Source organism: Castor canadensis, chromosome 5, assembly GCF_047511655.1.
Source record: "Castor canadensis chromosome 5, mCasCan1.hap1v2, whole genome shotgun sequence".
NCBI lineage: Eukaryota > Metazoa > Chordata > Mammalia > Rodentia > Castoridae > Castor > Castor canadensis.
Window position 1 is genome coordinate 174,807,853 of NC_133390.1, and position 26,096 is coordinate 174,833,948.

Below are 26,096 nucleotides of genomic sequence, written 5' to 3' on the forward strand. Positions count from 1 at the left end.
AATGAACCAATAAAGAAATGGGCATGTGAACTAAACAGAACTTTCTCAAAAGAAGAAATTCAAATGGCCAGAAAACACATGAAAAAAGCAAATGCAATTTTACAGATACCCCTTATGGTAAGGGCATTTGACAATGCATCTTCTCCTCCATCTGCTCTGTGTTGTGAATGAAGACGAATAAAAGGATAGGAGCAAGTCTAATAATAAAGAAAAGATGTTCCTTTTTTTTCTTCCTCCTGGAAATAAAGAAGACGACCTTATGATGAATACTAGCTTACATAAAATAGAGTAGAAAGGGGAAAAGGGAGAGAAAATGATTGCCTTCTTTGAAGTTATTTCATATATTATAATACAAGAAAATGATTCTTCTGGATTATTTTAAGTGAAATGGGGAGGGGAAAGAACTTTGATGCAATATATAAAAATAAGATTTTCTTAATTTTTGAGGCTTTTGGGTTATTTTTTCCCTACTATATGGGAACTTGATTTGAGATAAAAGACCCAAATTGCTTTCTGCTCACCTTTAATTCATGTCAACTTTTATTAGATTTGAACTACCAGGAATGATGAAATTCACATTCTCTGTCATCATCCCCATACCTAAGTGTATAATAATAATTATATTACGTTGTCCTACAAATATGAGTTCCTAGAAGTGATTACTGGATTGCTGTCATTTAAAAAATGTAATTCCAAGTGAGATGTCTTATTTTTAGAGAAGGAAAATCACTTCTCTATGGAGCTATAATTTGGATAGTGGTATGGATGGGGAATGGTATTGAATGTATTATGGGTAGGCTGGACTGTAATAAACCCAAGGAAGCTGAAAAACAGTGGGAGTCCATCATAGATCAAAGGCTGTGTAATGACAAAGCCATGAATAAAGTCACAGGGATTGGAGGTTAATGTAGGCCAATACAAGAATGCCACTCAAACACCCAGTCCTGGATTCCCATTGTTCCCATCAGGAAAATGACAAAATGGGCTTTTTTCCTTCTTTTCCAGAACTGGCATCTGGAATAAAGTTAAGAATCTCCCCAGGGTTGTGAATATGGCATGCACAGTTTATCCCCATTTTTACCTCTTTTGAAAACTCAGTAATTATGTTCCAGGGAGAAGGTCTGAACTCCACTTTGATTAAGACATTGGGCATGATGCCTACTGTCCATGAGCTGTCCCTGACTCCACCAGGGATAGAGGGCATGCTGCTGGTTTCTTTTCCTGAGAAGAGTTTAAAGGCCATTTTTTCTAAACTTTTAAAGCTTTGTGATAGAGGACCAAGCAAGGTTACCTTCCCTGGGTCATTGCTTGATGTCGCCCTGTCCCTCAGGATATGGGCATTCCAGTCCATTCCCAACCCAGATTCCTCATTTCTCTATCCATTTGTTCATGGACATTTTTCTTTTTTTACATAGGTCACTGTCTCAGATCTTTAGACAATTTGGCCAAGACCTAAGTGCATCTACGTGCATGCAAGTTCCTCTGCAGGGTTACCCAAGCCTCTTTGAAAGAGGGAAGGTCAGAATCACTCCTTCTCCTCAGCTCAGTTGTCGGTGGGGGGGGTGGGGGGGGCAGAAGGCACATAAGGCAATCATAAAGCTACACATAGATGAGCTGTATGTCTTCCAGCAACCCATAGCTCAGCTCTGTTTCCTCCTGTGCATATATGTAAGTCACATTTGCAAATTGGCCAAAGATTGTGTGTGCATGTGTGTGTGTTCAGATATTCTTTTTCATTGTTTGATAACTGTTATATTCTATGACCTTAGAAAGGTTCAATGCATAGATAGCAATCAAATACTTGTTGCACAAATGCTTTCAGGTACCAATTAATGAGAAGTGGTTGCAAAACAAAAGCTACATTTTGTGATGAGTGCTTGGGGATTGGAAGGTGATGTCATGGGGGATTTGCATCAAGTACAAGTGGGGCCTATTCAGCTCATTTCTAAGGAACCTAGGCAGGGTAGTTGGCATCAGAATGGGATCTAAACCATGTGGTATGTCATAGCTAGGACATTTTTCCTCCTCTTTTTCCCTTGTCAGTAAACCTGCACCACAAAATAAGCTTTCAGTTTCTTAGTCACTATGCAATTTTGGATACTTAAAATCCATTCAGCCAAGAGATATTTAAAGCACACTATGTGCTGAGTGTTTTTAAGGTCAGGAACAAATACAGCCATTAACAAAATAGTAAAAAAAAAAAAAACCCTTCCCTTCCCTTCCTTCCTGTCTTTTCCTTCCTCGCTCTTGGACAAATAGAAGCTGTGTACGCGTAGGGTGTCCAACATGTGTTGCTGCAAGTATTCACGATGGCATGTCTAAATGAAGTGAACATATGCATTACCTCACATACTTACATTTTGTGGAGAGAACACTTAAAATTCACCAGGAGCTCACCAAAAGGAAATCACTTACAGACTGGTAAAAGTGATCCCGATGTGCAAATAAAGGCACAAAACTCATGTCAAATTTTACATAACGATCTCCATTAAAATGCTTCTTTGGAAGATAGAATTCAAGAAATAAAATACTGTTATTTTCTTCAACGTGGCTTCCAGGCCTTGGTGCTTGTTCCTTCCTCTCTTTAAAAGAAGTTTTCTTGAAGGTTCTTGGTTGTCCCCATCCTTCATTGTGATCACCTCCTGAGAGACTGTCTCTGTTCACCAGTTCTGTAGGAGACAAGCTCTTCCACACCCACATTGACACACTCTCTTTTATTCAGGGCACTATTGCTCTGTGAAGTTATTATCTTTATTTTGAAGTTACTATTCTTATTTGGTTATTGATTTATCCTGTGTCTTCCTCCACTGACATGAAAACTCTATGTAGTGAAGGTCTATCTGTTTTTTAAACTAGTACTGGGGATGCAACCCCTGCTTTGTGCATGCTAAGCAGATGCTCTTTCACTTGAGCCATATTCCCTACACGAACTTCCATCTTATTTGCTATGATGTCAGTGCCTGGTGCACAGTAGGACTTCACTTAACAATGATTGACTCCATTACAAATAGCTTTAAAAAGCTGAAAATGTTCATGTATACTAGCATTTTAAAGTTAATGCTTCTGCAAACAACTATTCTATAAAACTGTCATTTCCCACTCTGACTCACTCTTCTCTCTATACATGGACAGGGCCATCTGTTAATTTGCATTTGTAATTGTCTCTGCAGATGGGTGTTAAATTATATACAGGACCAAGAAGACATGGCAGAATTTGTTACCATCCTTTGCCAATAGCCTTTTAAGTGTTCATTTTAGAGCCTGGACCAGTCATTCAGTTTAGAACCCCCCGATATAAATCAACATAGAGTCCACAGTACCTGTTCCACTGAAATTTTGTCACACCATGGAAGTCTGGTTTAAGAATGTGATCAGACTTTCAGCTTTGACAAAACCTGGATATCCCTTGTGCCATCAGACCCAGGTGTTCTGAAGCCAAGCACTAGAGATGACAAAGTATTCCTAAAAACGGAATCCATGGGTTCACAATGTACACCATGGTTTCTAGCCACATAGATGTGGTTTCAGAAAATTCATTTCATTTTTGTGTTCTGTTTTGTATTCTGGTGATATTGGGGTGAAATTAGGGCCTTGCATTTGTTAAGCAGGAGCTGTACCACTTAAAGCCATTTCACTTTTTTTTTCCACAGAACACTTCTTCAAGTGAATCACAGACTTTGGTAAAATTTTTGTTGTTGTTGTTGACAATCAGATGAGTGGTAGGATTTAAGTGATTTGTCCAATTTTTGGCACTCTGTATGTTGGCAATAAAAATTATGACAGGCTACACTTAGAATTTTCCATCTGTGATAAATATCTACCAATTATTTTTCCTACAAAAGGAAAAGGAAAAGGAGGACATCACAAAAATTTTCACACCTAATAACTTTTAAACAAAATATAGAATTATGTTTTTAAAACTACATATATTGTTCAATAGAATTCATGGTTGTCTGGCAGTGTGGTGGATATCTCTTGCTTTTTCCTGCTCATAATTTACTTCCTTTAAGCATCCCTTCAATTTCTTGTTGGAATCCCATATGCCTCCTGTATTCCCTCCTCCATCTCAGGGTGGGAGACTGGTTAAGGCTGACCAATCAACGTGTGATAATTCTGGGCCTGTATGACTTGATTGAGGAACAGTGAGCCTATTCTCTGTGGGGTTTGTTGAAACTGCCAGGAGGGAGACATGCTCTTCAGGCTAGACTAGGGTCTGTGAAGATGCTAATTCTGGAATATCAGTAAGCAGGTTAGGAGGAGACTGTGTAAAGCACATGCATCTCAGCAGAAAGTAGAGCCGAAGATGGAGGGGGAGAGGAAGATAGAGAAGAGTGCCTGAGAGAATTTGGCTCCTAGATCCAGCTATGACAAAGGTAGGCATGCCCTCTTAGACTTTTTCAACTACTTAAGTTATTATATATTATTACTTAATATTGTTCAACCTATGCTTTTGCAGTTTGTATTTGAAAATTGCTGACTGCTAGTGTTGGACTTATAAAGCCCAAGATGTTTTTTAATCCATAGACATTTTGCATAGTTAAGCCTTGGTATTCATTTCATCTTTGGGTTTTCATTCAAAGACCCAAGATTTTAATTTAACTACAAACCTTGTGGGAACAATTTCTGGACACATTTTCTTAGAGGTAAGCCTATCCTTCCTAAGGATGGTTCTAAGAGCCACATTCACCAGCAGCTTTGTGACATTTCTTATTCAAAGATGGGGTGAAGTCAGTCTTAGGGAGACTCAAATCAAAAAGAAACTTGTATTTTCACGTGTATTTCTAATTTATTTCAGGGCTAACTCAGAAGGAGAGAAGACGTCGATCACCATATAATCTATTCAATTTCAATTTCAAAAGATGCTGCCGCTGATCAAAGGACACTTGTGAGTAGCACATTTCCATAAAATGAATTTTGAAAACTTTCCCCCAAATGTGTGTCTTACTTTAGCTTTTGATTTGGAAGGAAAAATGGAGGTTAGCAGAAAAGATAAATGAAAGTGATACTGCCCATGTTTGGGGCTGCCATATAGTAGAAATCTTTAGAATTTCTGCAGTTTTCTAGGTCATTCCTTAACCAAGTAATTTTAATCTAGAATGTACATCACTGCTTTCCAGTTTAGGGCTTCTCTGGACAAAGCTTCATATTTCCCCAGGGTAACGGATGTCTTAAAGAAATGCCCTATTTGTTCACTCCCAGCTCAATCTCAGACAGTGAAGTTTGCTGATTTCATTGCTTAGGATTATATATATATATATGTGTGTGTGTGTGTGTGTTATTATATATATGTGTATGTATATATGATATATATATATATATACCATGCTTTTAAATGCCAGGAATTGGAATTCCACATGACTTTATGGTTCAGGCCAGAACTCTTGAGGGGAACCAGGTTTAGTGATCTACTATCATACTGGTACCATGGTTTGCCCTCCTTTTTTAAAGATGTACTTTTAGTAGTAACATTTTTACATCTATTTTTAAAGCCATTCTCAATTGCCTCCTCAATAGCACCTGAAAGTTATTCTTTATTGTTACGTGTTTCTTTCTCTCAGAGGCCTACAGAACACTTGTCCTGATGACTTGAAAAAAAATCTGAATAATTTGAGATCCAGCTCATTGAGCAACTGCAATCACAAAGTAAGACAGAATCATGACCAGAAATTGAAAATGAAGTAAATAAATACACAGTGAACCACACATAACTTTAATTTTTGAATAGTTTACTTTAGACCTTGGACTGAGCAAATAGATTATTTATGGTAAATTTACCCAATAAATACAAGTTATTACTTATGTAGCCTAGAATCTATTTTGCAGTACTTTAAATCAATTTATTATCTTTAAACATCCAGCCCTTTGACATATTCTCCCTGAGAAATTCAGAATTTCTGTTCTCTGAGGTTAAGTTCAGATAAAATGGAAAATTAAATAAAATGACTGATCCAAAGACTTAATTCACCCAGACGTGTAGAATTCTCACAAACAATGGAAAAACCTAAATGAATATATACTTTTAATCTATTTGCTAGATTGTTGGAGATTTTACTTATTTAAAGGCAGGCTTGCTCCAGGAGGGATTTAATGCAGAGGCGCTAAGAGAAGGGACAGACACTTCTAGAATGCGTTGCCTGTTCAAGCTCCATCCTGTTCCCACACACCAATCTGTGTCAGCAACTTAATTCTGTGTAAGGAATTACTCTGAAATGCAGCAGCTTACACAGTGAAGATCTGTGGTCACACTGTCTCTCTGGGTCAGCAATTGGAGCAGGGTTTTAGCTGAGTGGCTTTGCTTCCTGGTGACTCAAAAGTCAGCAACCAAGGTATTAGTTGGGGCTGCAGATTTCTCAAAGGCTGAACTCGAGGAGGTTCAGTTTCCAAACTCACACTTCAGGTGGCTCTTAGCAGGTGTCAGGCTCTTGTCTGTGAGCTAGGTCACTTATTCTCAGGCATATGAAATCCTTCAAAAGACTCTATACTCTGTGGAGCTAGCTTCCTCCAGAGTAAGTGGGGGGTTGGGGAAAAAGAGAGATGGAAGTCACAGTTCCACCCTCCCAGGCTAATCCTACAACTTTTCCTGTATTCGGGCCATTAGAAGAGAATCAGTAGGTCCAGTCCACACTCACATGAGGGGACTGCACAAGGGTGTGTTTGCAGATGGGGAATGCCAGGGCCCATTTCAGAGTACTCTGCTAGATACTAGTGTATTGGAACACAGTGTGAGGGTTGGATATGGGAGTCAGGCAGACCGTGTTTTAGTTCTGTCTCCAATATTTCTTAGTTATGTGATGTGGTCAAGTTTCTTAACAGTTCCAGTTTTGGTTTTCTCATAAATTAAAAATGGATACAATAATTCCTCTCTCTCCTTGTAACACCAACTCACCAGATGCTCCGGCATATTGCCTGGCATTGTGCTCACTAGAAAATGTCTTCTGCTTTTTTTTTTGTTGTTCGTTTGTTTGTTTATTTACACATGCATACATTGTTTTGGTCATTTCTCCAGCCTGTCCCCCTCTCCCACCCCTCTCTTCTCCTTAAGCTCACAGAGCACCACACGTTTCCTGTACCTGTTAGACCTTTTGTGTCCCATTGGAAAGAGCAAATTTATTTGGAGAGTCCTGTCTCTATCACCTCTCAGCTGAACATGGGTAGATTCATATCTCTAAGATGATGTTTTCCCAGTTATTAAATAGGTAAAGCAAGAATCATAAGATGCATATAAGGATTAAATTAAAAAGTCTAAAATTGGTTAGAATATGCCTGAAAGATGATCAAATGATCATTATGTCATAACTCATATTTATACTAAAATAATTATTCAATGAAGTGTATTGAAGAAATCAGCCATTATTATAAATGTGGTCCCCAGCAAAATAACACTGAAAACCTGCTTTGCAGAATTCACTCACATTCAGTGTTCCTTTCCTTCTTCATATCTCCCCAAAGTGCTCACTCAGTAAATGTTCTAAATATAGTCGAAAGCTCCTATTTAAAAAAATAACAACAGTTTGCATAACTTTTGGGGAAAACATGGCCAGGCAAAGCAGACTTGGAGCACAAACCATAGTATACTGTATAAACCAAAGTAGCAGAAAGAAGTAGAGAGAAATAATGACATTTCCTGGGAAAATTCAGAGGGAACAGAGAAAGGAAGTAATATAGAACCAAAGGGACTGTGAATCACATGGTAGGAGATACTTATGGTGAGCTAGATCAGAGCATCCTGAAAAGAGTTCACCTGTTCTCTGTAATTAATCACCAATTTTGAATTTTATGCCTGCATAAAGGGAAACAAAACAAAATGCAAAGCCCCATCTCTGATATGAGGACATTATCCAACTAATATTATCTGAGGCAAAGACTGAGAAATCGTGATTTGAAAAAAAAATTGTAAAATTCCTAGTTTCTTGTTTTTTCTTTTTCTCTCCACTTTCTGAACTCTCAACCTTTTGCCCTACCTCATCCAAACTGCTACCTATGAAAACATGCTTGCCCTAGAGAACATATTGATAAATTCACATTCATCTTTGAAAACAATTTCTCACTTGTAGTACCCTGTCAGGCTTTTCCCAGATCAAAACAAGACCTTGTGGTACTCTGAAAATGAACTTGGTTAAGCTGCACTGTTTCAGCCCCATTCTTGTAATGATCACCTGGAAGCCAGGGAGACTAGGTATGGACTGGAATTTTAAGGACAGTGTTTTCTTGACTGTATCTGTCTTTGTCCTATCTTGGTGACCAGGATGGGGTCACTTTTTGATTATCCAAATGTTTATGTCACCTTACACACAGCTGGGGCTGCGCTGTTGAAAATGTGTCTCAGGAGGAAAGAGAGAGAGGCAAGTGTATTTCTGTAAACCACAGTAGGGAACCACTCTAAAGAGCAGAGAAATAACCAGTTAATATTGACGTTTTAAGATAGTTTGTGAGCACTTTACACTTTGGTTCTACTTTATACTGTGCTGGGCACAGTGGTAACATGAGCACATGCACAGTTTATTTTATTGTGGAATCTTAGTGTGCTTATTTTTTTTTTTGAGTCCCTTTTTCTGTGGGGAGATTTTAGGTTGAATCAAGGAAGATCATTTCTGCTTCAAAGCCACCATGATTGCGTTTCAAACTGATTCCTGTACTCCCCAGAGCTGGAGACTTGGGTATGCTGCTTCTTTTACTCTAAGGCTTAGTTACCTCTTCTGTAATATGGAAATGAAAGTTCCAGGGTTGTGAAGATTAGATTTTAATTAAGCATAAAGCACACTGTGTATTTCATAGCAAAGGTCCAATCAATGCTAGTTTCTGTTGTTTGGACTTGGAATTGTAACTTGTGTTTTGTGCCATCAATAAAGAGTTCAAAAGAATTTCTCTTTAGAGACTAAGAGCCCTTGGTAGAACTGAATTTTAATAATAGAATAATAGCTCTGTTTTTTCTTAATTTAGTATTTACAATTACTTTCTGTTCATTCTTATACAAACTGATATATTTGCCCTGGCTTCTCTAATAACATTTTTTTGAATCTGTGGTTTCAATTTTTATGAACATTTTTCCTTGCTTCTAACTTTCTAAAATATGTTTGTATTTTTTTATGCTCTTATTCTTGGTATTTATATTCTACTCTTGTTATAAATTTAATATCATAGCTTTTCCCAGAATTAAAGGAGTTTACAATATTTGAATTCTCATTACACCCTCAAAAAAGACCCTCCAGTATTTTGTTTAGCATATTATTTGCATCATTTCAATATAAAAGTGCATAATACTGTTTGATATTGATGATGCTTATCCATTTCTGCTTGTATCAGTGTTGCCATAACTCTCCTTGGACCTCAGATATTCTTCTTGAAGAATAATTTAAATCATAGTATAATGTACATGGTTTAGATATTCCTTTACTGAAAACCTGTTTATAGTAAAAGTTCCTTGTTTTGTTTAGATAAAAATGGTTCTCTTAAACTATTGTTCTTGAGATACATTTTCACGGAAGACAGCAGTCAGTGGAGCGTTAGTTCCTTTTAGTTCTTTAAAGAAAACTGTGGAAATAATTCTTTCCTTGACTGAGATCTGTCTTAACACCTTGGCCACTCTCAAGTTCTTCCTCATCTTCCGCCTTCTTAGCATATCCTACTATGTGTCTACTGAGATTTATTGTTGCTATTTATTTATTTTGCTCTGTCTTTCATTAGTTCTATCATATAGTCATTATCTCTTAAAATGGTTCTACACAATGTCCCTCTATTGTATCTGTATCAACTCTGAATAGATGGAAATTAGACTCTTCGGTCTCTGCCCTCCCCTGTCTCTCTACCTCTTAGTCATAATTTCTAGCTCTGGGCTACCTTTTGGATTGCTTCAGATTTTCCAATTAATTAATCCTTTTTTTTTCTTTCATGCCTAATTTGCTGTTCAACTAAACACTCTTTTTTTCCCCCTTAGATTGCAATGACTATTTTTTTTTTTTAAATATGAAGCTCTGTTTTCTCCCTTTTTATTCTGCTTAGGTAGGTTTGACTCTCTTTCTGAATGCTTTTTTCTTTCCTTTATTCCATACCTTTAAATTTGTCTGAAAAGAGTTATTTTATGATACATTGAATAATTCTACTATGAGAAATTCTTGGAGCCTAATTCTGCCAGTGACTGCCTGTAGTGACATTTACTTCTGTGGTTTGTTTCTTTCTAAACTCATACATATTTGATGTTAAACTGTTGGAAGCTTCTAGCTTAAATCAAGATTGTATTCTTTCAGAGAGGATTTATATTTGTTCTTAATGGAAAAATGGAGGCTTTACTCAAATGGAACATTAAAAACAGAAAATAAAATAAAACAGAAAACAAAAGCAAAACAACAAACAAACTTTTTCATGGACTGAAGTTAATTTTGGACTTTTATGCATAATTCCATCATTTTGCTATTGGCCAATGGCCAGTTGAGGCAGATATATTAAGATTTTTTTCCTACTTTACCATACCCTTTGCTGCCTTTGTGACTATTTTGGTTTCAGTTTTTGGTTTTTCTTCTTTGAAAAAATATAGCTTGCCTTGCTGCCACAGGATCCTCCATGATTGTCCCAGGCAATAATTCTCTGGTCATCTTTATTTCTATGTCTGTTTGCTTGCTTTCTTTGTTTCTCCCTCTGCTTTCAATTCAATAATCTGAAACTGGAAAAGCAGTCAAAGAAAAAGTTGAAAGTAGTTTATGCTAAAGTGATTAACATAAATACCTGCTGTTTGTCCATCCTCCTGTCGTTCACACTTTCAGCAAATGTGTACTGAGATTTCCTATACCACAGTGCAGAGTACACAGTGGCGGAAAGAACAGATGTGGCCCACTGTACAGGAAGATGGATAACAAATAAAAAGCTAAAAGAGTGTTCCTTCAGAGAATGGGAAGGTTTAATTTGCCTTTCCACAATACTTATAATTATTAATCTTATCCATTATGCAAAGTGTTATAGAGACAGAGTCCTACAATGCTATTTTTAAAGAGGTCTCTCAAGCTGGGTAGAATTACAAAGAATTAGTACTGAGTCTCACCTCTACCGTTTTCTGGCTGTGAGATCTTTAATTCATCTTTTACTCTTTATGGATTTTTTTCATATCTAAACAATGAAGATAGTAATGCTTGCCTTAGAGATAAAATTAGTTGAGTTTACCATATGTGATGTCACACAGGGTAGATGGTGTCTTTCTACCTTTCCCTTGGAGTTTTCCCAAGTAAAAGAAGTTCACAGATAAAGAGTTGGGTCTAACCCACCTCTCCCATTTAAGACAAATCAAAACAAGAATGTCACGTACTTTCACTGCAATAGATTGCTATGACTTAGAAATATGACCTTCTTAGTTTCAGAGCCATCTGATCCACTTGAAATGGCAAGTTGAATAGGAAAAGGAGAAGGAGCTTGAAAGATGGGTGGATAACATTTTAGAAAACATATAATGAAGGTATAATAACTGAAATATGACTTTATCATCTCCAGTACTTCTTTCCATCAAAACAGTAAAAACAACAAAGAAAAGAAGACATTTGCCATAGAAAGCAACATGAGACTAGAAAAATAAGACAGGAAAGCAGAATAGAAGGGAAAATTGTAAATAAGGGTCAAGGTTTTTGTTTGTTTGTTTTAATTTCTAACACCCATCTTAGCATCAGGCCTATCATAGTCACAAAATGTATGCTTATTGAGCAGAGTAGAAGAAAGCAAATGGAACCAGTTCTGGCGAATGCTATTTAACTTTTTTATTATTATTGTTTGAACATGAAATGTCCTGCATAGACTCATGTACTGATGCTTGGTCTCCAGTTGGTGGTGCTATTCTGGGAGGTGATGAAAACTTTAGGAAGTGAGACTTATCTCAAGGAAGTAGGCTCTGGTCTCTGTCTCTTTGCTTCCTGTTTGTCATGAAGCAAATAACCTCCCCTGCCACAAGTACCTTTTGCCATGATGTTCGGCCTCACCACAGGCCAAGAGTCAGTGGAATCAAGATCTCTGGATTGAAATCTCTGAAACTGTGACCCTAAATACATCCTTCCTCTGTCATGTCAGAAATTCTGTCACAGCCATGGGAATAATTTAGTTGTTTTAAGGAGTCATTATAATATGCAACTCTGTGAAGAGCATGGGTTTTGGATTCAAAACACATAGTTTAAAAAGTTGGCTTTTTATTGTGAATTGGTAGAAGTTACTCTGTTTCTGTAAACTTTAGGTCTACCAATAATACCCACTCATTCAGCTGCTGATTTGTCTAAGGGAGAGAGAGTGCCTATGTCATGTGTAACTTCCTGGTCTATTGGTCTTTCTTCCCTCTTCACCACCATCATTAGTGTTCAGTGCCATTGTTACTAATTGCACTTTTCTCTCTTTATGTGTAGGCAGTCAAATATTTCACTATGATTGTGCCATTTTTTAAATAGTCAAGTTGTTTTGAACAGGAGAAAAGAGACCTGGGATAGATTTTCCCTATGAGCTAAAAAATGAAAGCTGTATTAATATTGTCCCTTGGGATAGTTGGAAAGACTGCAGTGCCTAACACTATCACTGTGGCTGGAGCTCCAGATCATTGTGTTTGAGGGTAAAAATGCCATGTTTTAGCCAATTATCAAATTTTGTTTTGTTGAATGGAGATCTGAACAGCTGAAACTAGGAAATGGCTCCCCCATCCCACTAGGTCACATTTGGAAGGGATAGGAGAGACTTGAAGCTGCTAACTAGAAAAAAACTTTTGGGTAAAACGAAGTATTTTTATTTTAAAAAAATGAGGGATTCAATACTATTTTTTGACTAGTAGTACTATTTTAATCATTTTGTCTTTTTATAAAATCTTTAGCAAAATATTAATTTTTGGCACCTTACCGATTTTGTACAACTTTGATACCATTAATTTTTTTGTCTCTCTTGTAATACTTCAATAAAGATTTAAAATCACAGCAATTTAAAATTATATTAAAATTGAGAACATAATGAACTTGTAAGGGGAGGGAAAGAGGAAGGGAAGTGGTGCCCTTCAGCACTCAGGGAATCCCTGTTCTCAAAAGAAATTAAACTTTGATGCCAAAATCCTAATGATGTTCTAGTAAAATCTCCCATCTTGCAGCCTGAAATTTTAGTGTTAAAAGCTGTGTTTGTGTTACATTATCTCTCTCTCTCCTTTTGTGCCCCAAAGGAGAAACCATTTGAAGACATCAAGTAATATTTTATTAAAATAATTATAATTTTTATCAAACATATCTTAACAGATGTCAGGGAAATGTACTACTTCATGTGTATTGCCTCATTGAATTTTCAGCAGTATCATTAGCTTTACATTACAAATGAGAACAGAAAATGAATCTCAGAGAATTTTCCTAAATGTAAAGTTAGGTTAGTTTGTTCTAAACCCTTTAAATATCTTATTTTATGTTTTTTGGATTTTTCATTTATAAACAAGAGGAAAAGATGAATTTTTTAAAGCAAATAGAACTGAGGAATTTTTAAATGCCTGTGGTAAGGGAGGAGGCACAAATGACTGACAGGTTTATAGCATGACTTTGTGGAAATAGGTGTAATTTGCAATGCAATTAAAAGAATTCGTGAATGAAATGAGAAGAGAAATGGAAATAATGCCCTCTGTGCAAGCACTAGTTGTGCATAACAATGCCATGCGTAAATGCCCATCTGACAAAGAGGTTTTAATTAAGCTAAATAATTTATTATCCATTATACTTCAATGACTTGAAAAGGATATAATCTAAGATGCCTTATTTCTCTGAAACAGGACTGTATACCATAAATTCACCACATCATCTGTTCTCAAGTGAGAAAATGTCCAGATTAATAAACTGTGGGGTAGATAATAGTTAACTTTCACACTGTTTTCACTCTTGATACATTCATTCAGTTACTTCCTCTCATGAAGAGCTAGACATTGCTTTTTGTTGGAAAGGGATTGCATGAAAATAAATTCGTCAATAATAGATGGTCACTGTGTATTTCATAGACGAGTGTATACATACCTCCAGGTATATAGGTCTACTTGTATACAGTTTTGATACTTGTGTATATACACACTATACACGTGAACAAACATATTCATACACCTATACAAATAAAAATATGCATTTCTATAGACTCATTGATGCCATATATGTTTCTTATGTTTTTATCCATGCTTATTTTTATACTTAAATTCTTAAATATCTATAGTTACTAGATATTAAAGAAAAAGCTTACACCAAAAAGATAGAAAGAATATTAAATAAAACAAATATGAAATTGATTATTTAAATTCCTTTTTTCTCTATCCCTCTCCATAAAGAAAACTGCTGTTAATAATTTCTCAAAATTGATTTCAGGAGAAAAAAATGCTTGGGCCAGAATGTAGTGTTTTATATGATTTACCTCTGTATATTTCATTTAAAAATACCTATAAAAAGCCACATCAGACTTCATTCTGCACTATGCTTTTCTTCACTTAAATTGCTCCTACATAAATTCTCTTAAATATATCTTGCTCTTTTTAAACGGTTTGATTACTTTCAAGGAAAATAAACTCCAGTTTAAGCATGCTTTGAATATTTTATTTCAAATAATTTTCAGATATTTTCTATTAAAATAATGGCATAGCTAGTTTCAAACTGTAGACTGGTTGAATGTGGGCAGCTGAAGTTTTAATCATTGCCACCAACTTGCTGTTCAGAAAGTGTTTATCCGTTACCATGCCACGAACAATGTTTTGCTATGCTAAAACAAAGACTGAGGCTAGCTAGTATTGCCGATATAATGAGACAAATTATTTAATTGAGGCTTTGTATTGCAAAATTTTATAATATTCACAATTCTATAGTATTCACAATTGTTTGCTATAAAAAGAAAGCCTTTTTAATAATTGTGAGAAGCAAAGTTTCCAGATCTGTTTTTCATGTGGGATGCTGGGGCTCATATGAGATATAAACATGGATACAAACTGATTAATTTGAACCTATTTTTAAAGATGGATAATTGGAGAAAAAATCATTTTTTGGGTACTTAAAATATATTTTTCTAGTAAGAAAAGCATTTTAGTTCATCATTATTATGTGGCAAATACACAAAAGCACAACAAAAGTAAAAAAAGAAACACCTATAATCCTGTTTTTGAGGAATATTTATTCTTTCAAAAGTAATCATTGGTGCATAATTTTGTGTGTATATTTGTTTTTTCTGTTTCCTGTGACATACCTTACTTATGGACTTACTTATTTAGCCAGACACAGACACAATGCACATGGAAGACTGTCTACACAGGCACCTACTATTTCCACTTACGTAAATTATAGTTGCATAAAACAGAAACATCTGATTTTTGTGTTGTGTCATCATTTCTAAATGTCCTTTGTTTATCACTGTTTTCCTTTGGTAGTTATAAACTACCTTGAGGTGTGTCTGAGAATTTTAAATCCGGTTCATGGGAGCTATAGAATAAACAGACTCCTTCTGAATAGCTCTCTGTGAATTTGGGTCCATCAGCCCTTATTTTAGGAAGATGATGTTTTCTTCCATTGCTGCTGAATGCTCATATAATCTCCTCGTAGGAAAAAGGACTCTCGAATCAGAATTCCCAATGGTGTGACTATTGAAGTAAGTTCAATGCTGTTTAATGTCTTAGAAACATAAACAATCCTATTCCTTACAGGGAACACCTTGCTTTTCAGCCCCGATTCACTCTTAGCTTGCATGATAGTCGAAACATCATAAAGAGTAATTCAAACTTTTTATATTTATTTCCTCACTTTCTGTACAATTTCAAGTTTTTCCTACTCATCTCACAATTGCATGCTTTTCAATGTAATGATTCTAATTTAATCTCTGTGCAAATGTTTTTTCGTTTACCTTCTTTCAAAATATTTGCTCTGGGGAGGAAGACTCCAGAAAATTCTCAAGACTTTCCATGTTATCTTAGATTTTGACCTGTTGCATTATTATAAATTTATGGCAGATGGGCCCTTTCCCACTGAAAGAGAACAAAAGTAAGCTTAATTATTTCATAGGGTTTTAAAAACAGAATATTGCCTTCTAAAATATTTTAATTTCTGACTTGGGACAATGCATAGGTAAGGACAGGGGACCCACCACTGAGTTGTAAAATTTCGTCCTTTGGAAATATGAAGGACTGAGATGTGTAGATCACTTGCTTAGGAACCATGAAGCCCTGAGCTCAAACCCCAATACTGGAAACAGGAGTAAAAGTGAACTCACATAGTCTGGAAGGTGTTATAGGAATAGCAGGGCACTTGGGTGACAGGGGATCTGGGTCATATGATTTAAATGACCAGGTACATGACCACTTTCTTCTAATTCATAGAAGTAAAAAAAAAAAAAAAAGAGATGAGTGAAGAAGGTTTGTGCTTGTCTTGTCTTCAGCCCTTGATTGCTCAAAATATCAGAAAATTTACCTCAAGGACTGATGATGTAAACATGAAAAGGTTCTAGATTCCAAGTTTAGAAGAAAAGACTGAGCCTCCAAGGTACCATCTATTTAGAACCCTTATGAAAACTGGACTTAGTCTTAGAGGATAAGATTTATAGAAGGATCCCAAAACACAACTTGGCTTTGTTTTGCTTTCCTTCTCATCTCAATTTAAAAAATACGTAATATATGAATGCACTCTCATTACAGATTCAGCATTGCTGTATGTGAGCATAAAAACGTGGTGTGATATCCAAATGCCACATCACCAAAGCTCTGGACCCAATCCTTCCATTCAGAAGTAACCACTGCTCATGTTTCTAAAGCCCCTGTCACACTTTTATGCCCATGCACAGAAGAAAGAGATTGAGTTAGAAACACACACACATACCATACACACACACACACACATGGTAAATGGGATCATATTATAACATTTGTCTGCAACTTACTTTGTCTGAAAAAAATTTGCTGAAGTCAGTACATAAAGACCAATCTCATCAGTCTTAAGAGCTTTATAGAATTCTAGAGTAGAACACTATAATTTGCTTAATATTTTCCCTACAAATGGACATTTAAATTGCTTCTAGCATTTCATGCTCTAAATGGCTCTGTAGTAAGTAACCTTACAATCTGGGATCAATTCATTTCACCTCTCTTTGCCTTGGTTTCCTTATCTATGAAATGAAGACCTTCTAGAAGCCTTCTAGGCTTCTAGAGCCTGCCCTGAAGAGAGACACATATAATAAAGTTCTATACTTAGTGGTCTCATTATGGATATTTTTATTCTATGGTGCTGTTGATGGTGAACCTTACTTATGGGCTTGTGTGCTATGTTGTAGGAGAGATTTTTTTAGAAACAATATTGATAAGGAAAACACTTGCATGGAAATTTTGTTGAAGACTGCTGCAAAATTGCTTCCAAAAAGGTTTTACTGGTTACAGTGGTTCATTTAAATCAGAATGAGTTCCCACACAACTTTGCCAATGCTGAGTATCTTCAATTATTTACTTTTGCTGACAGGATGGCTAAAACATGCTTTACTTTATATTCTTTTAGTTATATGTAGATAGTTATATTCTTTTAGTTATATGTAGATGTTTTATCTTTCTCTTTCTGTTTTTCTTGATATTTCACTGTTCTTCAGTGAGTAAATATTAAAGCAGTGTCAGGTTGTGGATGACTGGAAATTCAGCCTCCATAGACAAGCAAAGAGGGAAACAGGACTTCTCTGCAAGGGCACCTGTGTTTTCTCCACCATGCAAGAATGTGGGCTTGTTCCATTCTCTTCAAGAACCAGAAAAGAGGCTGGTAGAAATATGTTTCTGTATTCTCTGTTCAGTTTACTGCTTGTCTCTTCCTTCATCACTGTTATACTATTTGGTTTAATATTACTTTGTATGACATGAAGATGTCTGATATGATGAATTTCTCTGGGTTTGAGTTCTCAAATTATGTTTACTGTTCTTCAGATTTTGTACTTTATAATTAGGTTAAATGTTTAAACATTACCTTTTGTGAAATTTATTCGGATGACTTTGATCTTATAGAGTGGTAAGATGATGATATTGAGAAAAAAAACACTCCACCTTACAGATAAGATTTTTAGAAATTTATTTATGTTTCTTCTAGCAAAGTTTTATAGTTTCCTGCTCACTGGTATAGCTGGTTACATTGCTTGCTAGACCTTATACGTGTATTTAGCATATTTATTTCCTTTGGTAACTATTTTCATTGCTTTTCCTAAATGTTTATTGCTGATACACAGGAAAATTTAGAAGTATCATATTTTTTGTCTTTTATCAGGACATCTTATTGAACTTACTAATCTGAAGAGTTTTTCAATTGTTTTAATTCTGTGTCACACTGAGTCAAACCTGTCCTCTGTAAAAGTGATACCTTCACCTTGTATGTTTCAAAATTTATCTTTATTTTTGCCTTGTTGCATTTATATTAGGTCTTTGATAAAATTGATTACTATGGTATATTATACAAGTAAGACAACCCCTGTAACAAAGCTCTATTCAGTAAGCCCAATGAGTTTCAGTGTCTGAGAAGATCCAAATATTTCTGCCCCCAAAACTATGTTCCCCAGTCTGCTAAAAGTCCTTGTTCACAATGACTCTTATGCAGTGGTATGCTGGTAAATGCTCGACAACTTTTCTGGAAAAAACAAACCAATGGGGTTTTAGTGTCTGCTGTTCCATGATGTCTATATTCCCATTGTGGCTGGTTTCAAGTTGTTTACATGGACCTGAATTAAGCTGCCACCCTCAGCTTTCACAGTACCACATGGTCTTTCTCCAGCAAACTACTGCATTTACTGTGTGACAGAGATTCCTGAGCCCTAAAGCTTCATTGAGTCCTATTTTCTTTCCTTTTTGGTGTTATCAGCATTTGAACACAGGGCCTTGCAGTTATTAAGCAGGTGCTGTACCGCTTGAGCAACACCCTCAGCTCCTTGCTTTACTTATTTTTTAGGTAGGTTCTTGTGGTTTTGCCCAGAACTGTCCTGCGACTATGATTATCCTACTTACAACCTCTTGTGTAGCTGGGATTACCTATGTGGACCTTTTCATCTGGCTTATTTATTGAAATGGGATTTCATTAACTGTTTTGGCTGGGTTAGACTCCAAATGTGATCTTCCTAATCTCTGCCTCCTGAGTAGCTGGGATTCGAGCCCCTGCACCTGGCCCCATTTTCTTTATGTTATTGTACTATGACTGAGCTTCTTTTTCTCAGTATTATGTGCATGAATTTCATTAATGTTGTGCAGTATAACTACAGGGTGACCATATGTGCTGTTGTAGAGCAGCAGAGAACAATTATACCACATTCTACCTGGACATTGGGACTGTTTTAATTTGGAGGAAGATAAGGATAATAGTGCATGGCCTATTTTCTTTATGACTCTGATTAGAATTTCTTGGTAGTAGGATTTATGTTTCTTCACCTTTAATGAATTATAGCACCTCTTTCTAGACTAGTTTACCAAGTCACTGTGTATGCCATGTCACTTACTCCACACTGTCGGCTGTTGTTGTCAGTCTGTTTAATATTAGTCTTTTATTCAGAGTATGTAATGATATTTCATTGTTCTTAAGATTCATTTTTCTAATTATTAAGTAGCATATTTTCTTTTTATGGCCATTTGTATTTCTTCCATATTTGAAGTATCTTTTTACCTCTCCTTTGTTTCTACCAGATTGTCTTTTTCTTGTTGGTATGTAAGAAGTATTTTCACTCAAATTGGATATGAGCCCTTTGTCAGTTATATAAATTACTGACATCTTCTTCTCAATGGCTCAACTTTTAAAATGCTGTATCTTTTCATGAATACATCTTCTCAATTTTCTTTATATGGATGGGTATTTCTAAACTCCTTTTACAATACTCAAGTCCCAATTAAAACAGGAATACTCAAAGCAGATTCTGGAACTTCCAATTGGAGATTGAAGAAAGGAGGAAATATTTTATGAAACAGTGAACACTCAGCAATAATATGCAAGCCAAAAAAATCTACCTAATCAACTGTGAGATCTTGCTAATGAGATTTCTAGCACAATGTTGAAAAAGTACCAACTGGTCTCTTTTAGCTGCATATAATAAAGTATGAGAATTAAGAGATAAAGTAAAAAAGGGATTGTTTTGGATTTCTAGTAGAATTAGGGGAGACATAAAGGGCTCAAGGCAGTCTGTCCATCTGGCAAAGTATCCTCAAAGTAACAGAGAGACTCAGAGTAAATGTCAAATCAAGAGTTTAGCTCAAACACTTTTGCATAAGATCTCAGGAAAAATTAAAATGTTATATAGACAATGCTCTCAGATAGACAAAGGGCTCTTGAATCTTCAGAATTTATCCCATCAAAACCTGCTACACCCAAAGCAGAAATCCACCTTAAAAATGGCTGTGGTTTGGGGCCTTCAGAAGATTCCAGTAAGATTCTTCCCCCAAAATTCCAAAGGTTTTTAAGCAGCTTGAAGAATAGAACCAAAGCTTTGGTTAAAAAAAGAGAGAGAAACCAGGTGCCAGTGACTCATGCTTGTAATCCTAGCTACTTGGAAGGATCAAGGGTGAAGACCAATCCCAGGGAAAAGGTTGTGAGACCTTATCCCAACCAATGGCTTGGCAAAGTGGGTGTATACCTATCATTCCCAGCTACATGGGAGGCTGAGATCTGGAGGAGTGTAAATTATAGGTCAGGTTGGCAAAAATGTTTGTGAGACTCCATCTCAATGGAAAAAAGTTGAGCATGGCGGTCATTCCAGTGATAGCAGAAAGCTTAAAAGAAGATGATAGTAGGCCATCCTGGGAAAAATGTGAGACCCTATCTCCAAACTAACCAGAACTAAAAGGGCTGGAGGTGTGGTTTGGCAGTAGGCCACCTGTCTAGAAAGTATGAAGCCCTGAGTTCAAAACTTAGTACAACCAAATGAGAGAGAGAGAGAGAGAGATTATCGATGATGATTCTGGGAATCCTTCCCAGGATTAAGGATTCCTCCCAAGAAGTAGAATTGAGATAGAAAAATAAAATTATTTCCTGACCTTAGAAGTAAGAGTGACACTTGCCTAGTGTATTTCAAAATTGTTAGTTACTACTACTTATTCTATTATTTCCCTTTTGAACAGAAATGTATATTGTCATGATTTTCTCTTGTTATACCACTGTATTGATTGTGCAAGACACAGATGATGTTGTAGTTAACACCTGTGTGGATCAAGAGGAATGTCACTTGAGGGAATGCTTTTGTATTTGTACCCATCCTAGTTGACACCCTGAACTTCAAGACCGAGGCTGGACCTGATTCTGTAATAGGGATGCAAAATGACCCTAAATTCTTCCCTTCTCAGTGTCCATGCCTATTTCTAGCATGTTCTCCCATCCAGAAGTTGTTTCTTTGTCCATCATTTTGGACTTGGAACTTGGTCACATGACATGATTTTTCCAATGAGATGTTAGACAGCTTGACCCAGACACAAGATACTGTTGCAAGCCAGCTGTGACTAAGCATGTGCTATCTTGCTGGTGAAGTCCTGTGTGCAAGTGCCCTGGTAGATGTAGGACCACCTGGATGAGGGTGCAGACACTAGTAGTCAATGTAAAATGTCAGAGAGAAAGCAGTACAAGTTTTTTGCTATCCATGAGAAATCCTAAAAGGCAGCATGAGGAGCAAAAAAGTCACTTATCTGTACTCAACCCACAGAGTAATGATAAATATTGCATTGCTATCATTACTTAAGTAACTAATTTGAAGGTGGTTGTTACACAGCACACAGCAATATGTACTGATACAATGTCATCTTGAAGTTAGTAATGTTAACTATCTTTGAATAATAATCTTTTTAACCAGTTTGTGGATGTATGACAATACAAAACAATCTTTCCAAGGAAGTTTTGGCACTCAGAAAAATTATTCTAATTTTCTAAATTATTGTATCTAAAAGAATAGACTTGAGAATATCCAAATGTGAGAAATAATGACCTAAAAGTGAGTTGTATAATATGTACTCACATTATTTCTAGCCATATTATATGAAGATATATTCATATATTAAAAGTGTGGGATTTTGGCATATAAAACATGAAAAATGTTTCAATTATGAAATGGACCATAAATCATACTCAGTATTAAACAGTTCATCAGATGTATATTGAATAGCTTTAAATGTAGTATAGTTTTCTTTCCTGTTTCCTTTTGGGGGCAGCTTTGTTGAAGTATGTTTGCCAATGCAAGTTGTAAACTTTTGAGGTTAGAACACGAAGTTTCGAGATTTGTAGACATTGTGAAATGGTTGCCACTTTGAGCTAATTAACATATTGATCACCTCACATGGTGACTTTTTTGTGTGTGGTGAGAACAATTAGCAAACTTCAAGTATACACTATAATATTATTATCTGTGGCCACTATGCAGTGTTACATCCAAGACGTATTCATCCTCCATCACTGAGCCTTCATACCCTTTGTCAACACCTCTCCTTCCAAGGCGCAGCCCCTGGCAAGCATGCCGTCTGTGCTTCTATGAGTCAACTCTTTTAGAATGAACATGTGAGGAATGCCAGCCAATGTTGTCTTTCCAGATCTGGCTAATTATGTATTTAGCATTATGTTTTCTAGGGTCATCTATATTGTTGAAAATGTCAGAATGTCCATTTTAAAGCTGAATATAATATGTACATATGTAAATGTGGATATATATATATATTTTATATATATTTTCTTTATCCATTTATTGAAACCACAATGGCATATCACCTCACAGGAGTTAGAATGGCTGCTATCATAAAGACAAATGATAACAAATGTATGTGGAGAAAGCAGAATCCTTGCAAACTTTGTAAACTCTCAGTGGCAATATAAATTTGTGGAAAGGCATCTCAATATACTAAAATTCAAACTGCTATATAATCCCAGTTTTGAGTACAGATAGTCCTGGTTTATGATAGCTGATTTTATGCTATTTTGACTTTACAACGTTGTAAAAGCAATATGTAGTTAGTAGAAGCCATATTTTGAATTTTGAATTTTGATTTTTGTCCCTGAGATATGTGATCGTGAGACAGTGGACAGTAGCATAAGCCCTAGCTCTCAGTCAGCCATACCATCACGTCTGCAAACAACCAGCACGCTCCAGTACACTGTGCTGCTAAGCAATGGTGTTGGGTGGATTAGGCTTTGATTTGTAATACTTTTTAATTTACAATGGGCTTGTTGGCATGTACCTTAGCATAAACTGAAGAGCAGCTGAATATGTGATGCACATTCCAGAGGAAAGGCAATTGGTATCCAAAAAGATGTTGCAGCCTCATGCTGATTACAATGTTCTTCATGATAAAGACATATACTAACAACCATCAGTTGATGAATGTCCTAAAACTTTTAAGTGCCATCTTAATCCACTTTTGAGGCACTGATGAGAGGCTCCTCGTTCCCTTTCTTGAGCAGCTGATTAAGTCCACATCACACAAACTTCTCTTATTAAGCTCTCACACTCCAGAGCCCATATGTGCCAGCCTCAATTGCTCTGGGGCTGGGTACTAGGGACAATCCCTATGCCCCAGACCATTCAAATTCTTCAGCTTATTCAGACCACAGGAAGCCTGCAAAGCCTATGAAACCCACCCTGCTTGTGGTATTTAACTCACCCTGGGTCCCAGCTTGCTGCTACCCTGTCCTCACATGCACGCCCCTGCATGGTCCTGCCTGCCGTCCTTCCTTCAGGTGGCACTATCAGTAACAGAAAGTTCTGCTTTTCATCTGTCTAAGTGTTACTGTGCTGCCCTGCCACCCAAAGAAATTTGAAATCTTATAAAACTTCTCGCTAGTATTTTTTTTATGTGCTGAAACTATAACATGAGTTACGAACAACAACACAAAGCCCCTTCCTTCAAATAGCTTTCCTTTTCATGGAATTTAAGATAGACAAAAATGGGAGAAATATTTGTTTCAGAAAATGTCTTTATTCTTCATATATGTATCTATATAATATATGTATATATATTTATTGTTTCCTGATTACATCATATGTAATCAGAAAACAGAATAAATAACCTGAAAGAAAATTGAAACTTGTGATAAAATGTTAACTGACAGTAAATTTTAAAAAAAGTAAAAAGTCACAGGAAAAGTGTTACTAAAAACATAGCCAATGGAAATTTTTATGTTTGGCTTTCTTCTATTAAGTTGATCATTATGTTAAAGAATAGCATAAACTATACGCCACTTTTTATTTAAAACATTTAAATATAAAGCAAAGACAATTTGTAGATCAACTGACTCCCCCCTTTTACACAAAATGTAGTGACAACAAAAAAGCAGATTAAAAAAAGAATTCAAATCTCCAACTTATTAAGTTACGAGACACAGGACTAGCAAGAGTAAAATGTTCTATTTGCATTTTCTCTGACAGTTGAGATGAAGCTCTGAGTCACACTATGAAACTTAACTTGAATTCATGTGCACTGAGTGATATTCTTTTTTTTCACTGTTCATTACCCTAGTAATTACAATATTGACTGAGATCTTAGTTTAATTTGTATCAATTATCTAAAAAACATTTCAATATACTTTTAAAAAATTTGTTTATTTTTTTGTTCATTTATTCACATGTGCATACATTGTTTCGGTCATTTCTCCACCCTGCACCCCTACCCTACCCCCCTACCCTACCCTTCCCTGCCCCAGTTCCAGGCAGGTCCTGTTCTGCCCTTATCACTGATTTTGTTGAAGAAAAGATACAAGCATAATAAGAAAGACAAAGCATTTTTGCTAGTTGAGTTAAGGGTAGCTATACAAAATGATTCCTACCATTGCTTTTATGTACCCACATTGATTCAACTCTAACTGATCTTTACATTGGTTCCTGATCCCCTGCTCATGATAACCTGTCTTTTTAAGGTTTCTGTATTAGTTCCTCTGGAGTGGGGACATCAAACACTTTCATGTTTTGGGTTTTCTCCCTATTCCAATATCCCCACTATGTGCTCTCCCCTTGTCATGTGATCCAAGTCCAACCACATTGTTGCATTTGCCCTAGATCTAAAGTCCGCATATGAGGGAGAACATATGATTTTTGGTCTTCTGAGCTTGTCTGACCTCGCTTAGAATGATGTTCTCCAGTTCCATCCATTTACCTGCAAATGATAAGATTTCATTTTTCTTCATGGCTGAGTAAAATTCCATTGTGTACAAGTACCACTCCAACCCAGGGATGCAGGGGCGATTCAACACATGCAAATCTATAAACGTAATAAACCACATTAATAGAAGCAAAGACAAAAACCACTTGACCATCTCAATAGATGCAGAGAAAGCCTTCGACAAGATCCAACACCACTTCATGATAAAAGCTCTATGAAAACTAGGAATAGTAGGAATGTACCTCAACATTGTAAAGGCTATATGTGACAAACCTACAGTCAATATATATTTTTTGACTTCTTGATCAAAGCTCACCTGAGGACACCGTGTGTTTCTGTCCTCCAACTTCATCTGTGAGACCCACGGAAGCTGTTTCGAGCTGTGCATGAAGTGAATCCTGCTGCTGTGACGGTGCTTCTTGGCTCTGTATGCTAATGATGTATTTCCCAAGCCTGTAAAGATTTTTCTCTTTTGCTCTGAATGAATTCTTTCCTCAGAATTTAATGGACATTATGACTACAAGTCAATATCACGACAGAGATATTTGAAACAACAAAGTGTTTTTTCTCTGTTAGGAACTGTGACTCTTCAAAAAAATCCAGTTTAATTTTAAAAGAAAGGAATAAGTCAATAGAACCAACAATTTGATTGATATCAACAATTAAGCTATCAGTCAACCTCATAATGTCTTTACTTACTGTCTGACTCATTCTTTACAGTAACCTTGAAGGAAGTATCCCTCATTTTTATGAATTTGGGAACTGTTAGACAGTTGAAATAACTTATGCCTGATCACTTACTAAGTCATGAATGAAAACTTGCCATGTGACCCAAATGCCAATATATATTGCACTTTTCCATATTCTTCAAGATCTTTTACTTTGGGTAGTATTAAAATAAATTAAATAACCAATTAGAATAGCACCAAGCATTCCAGATAGTTCTCTTAAGAATGAGGTCAGTCTTAGTCACAATCTTTAGCAATTAGTCCAGACACATCTGGACTGAAGCCCTTGAAAGCAGTGGTCATAG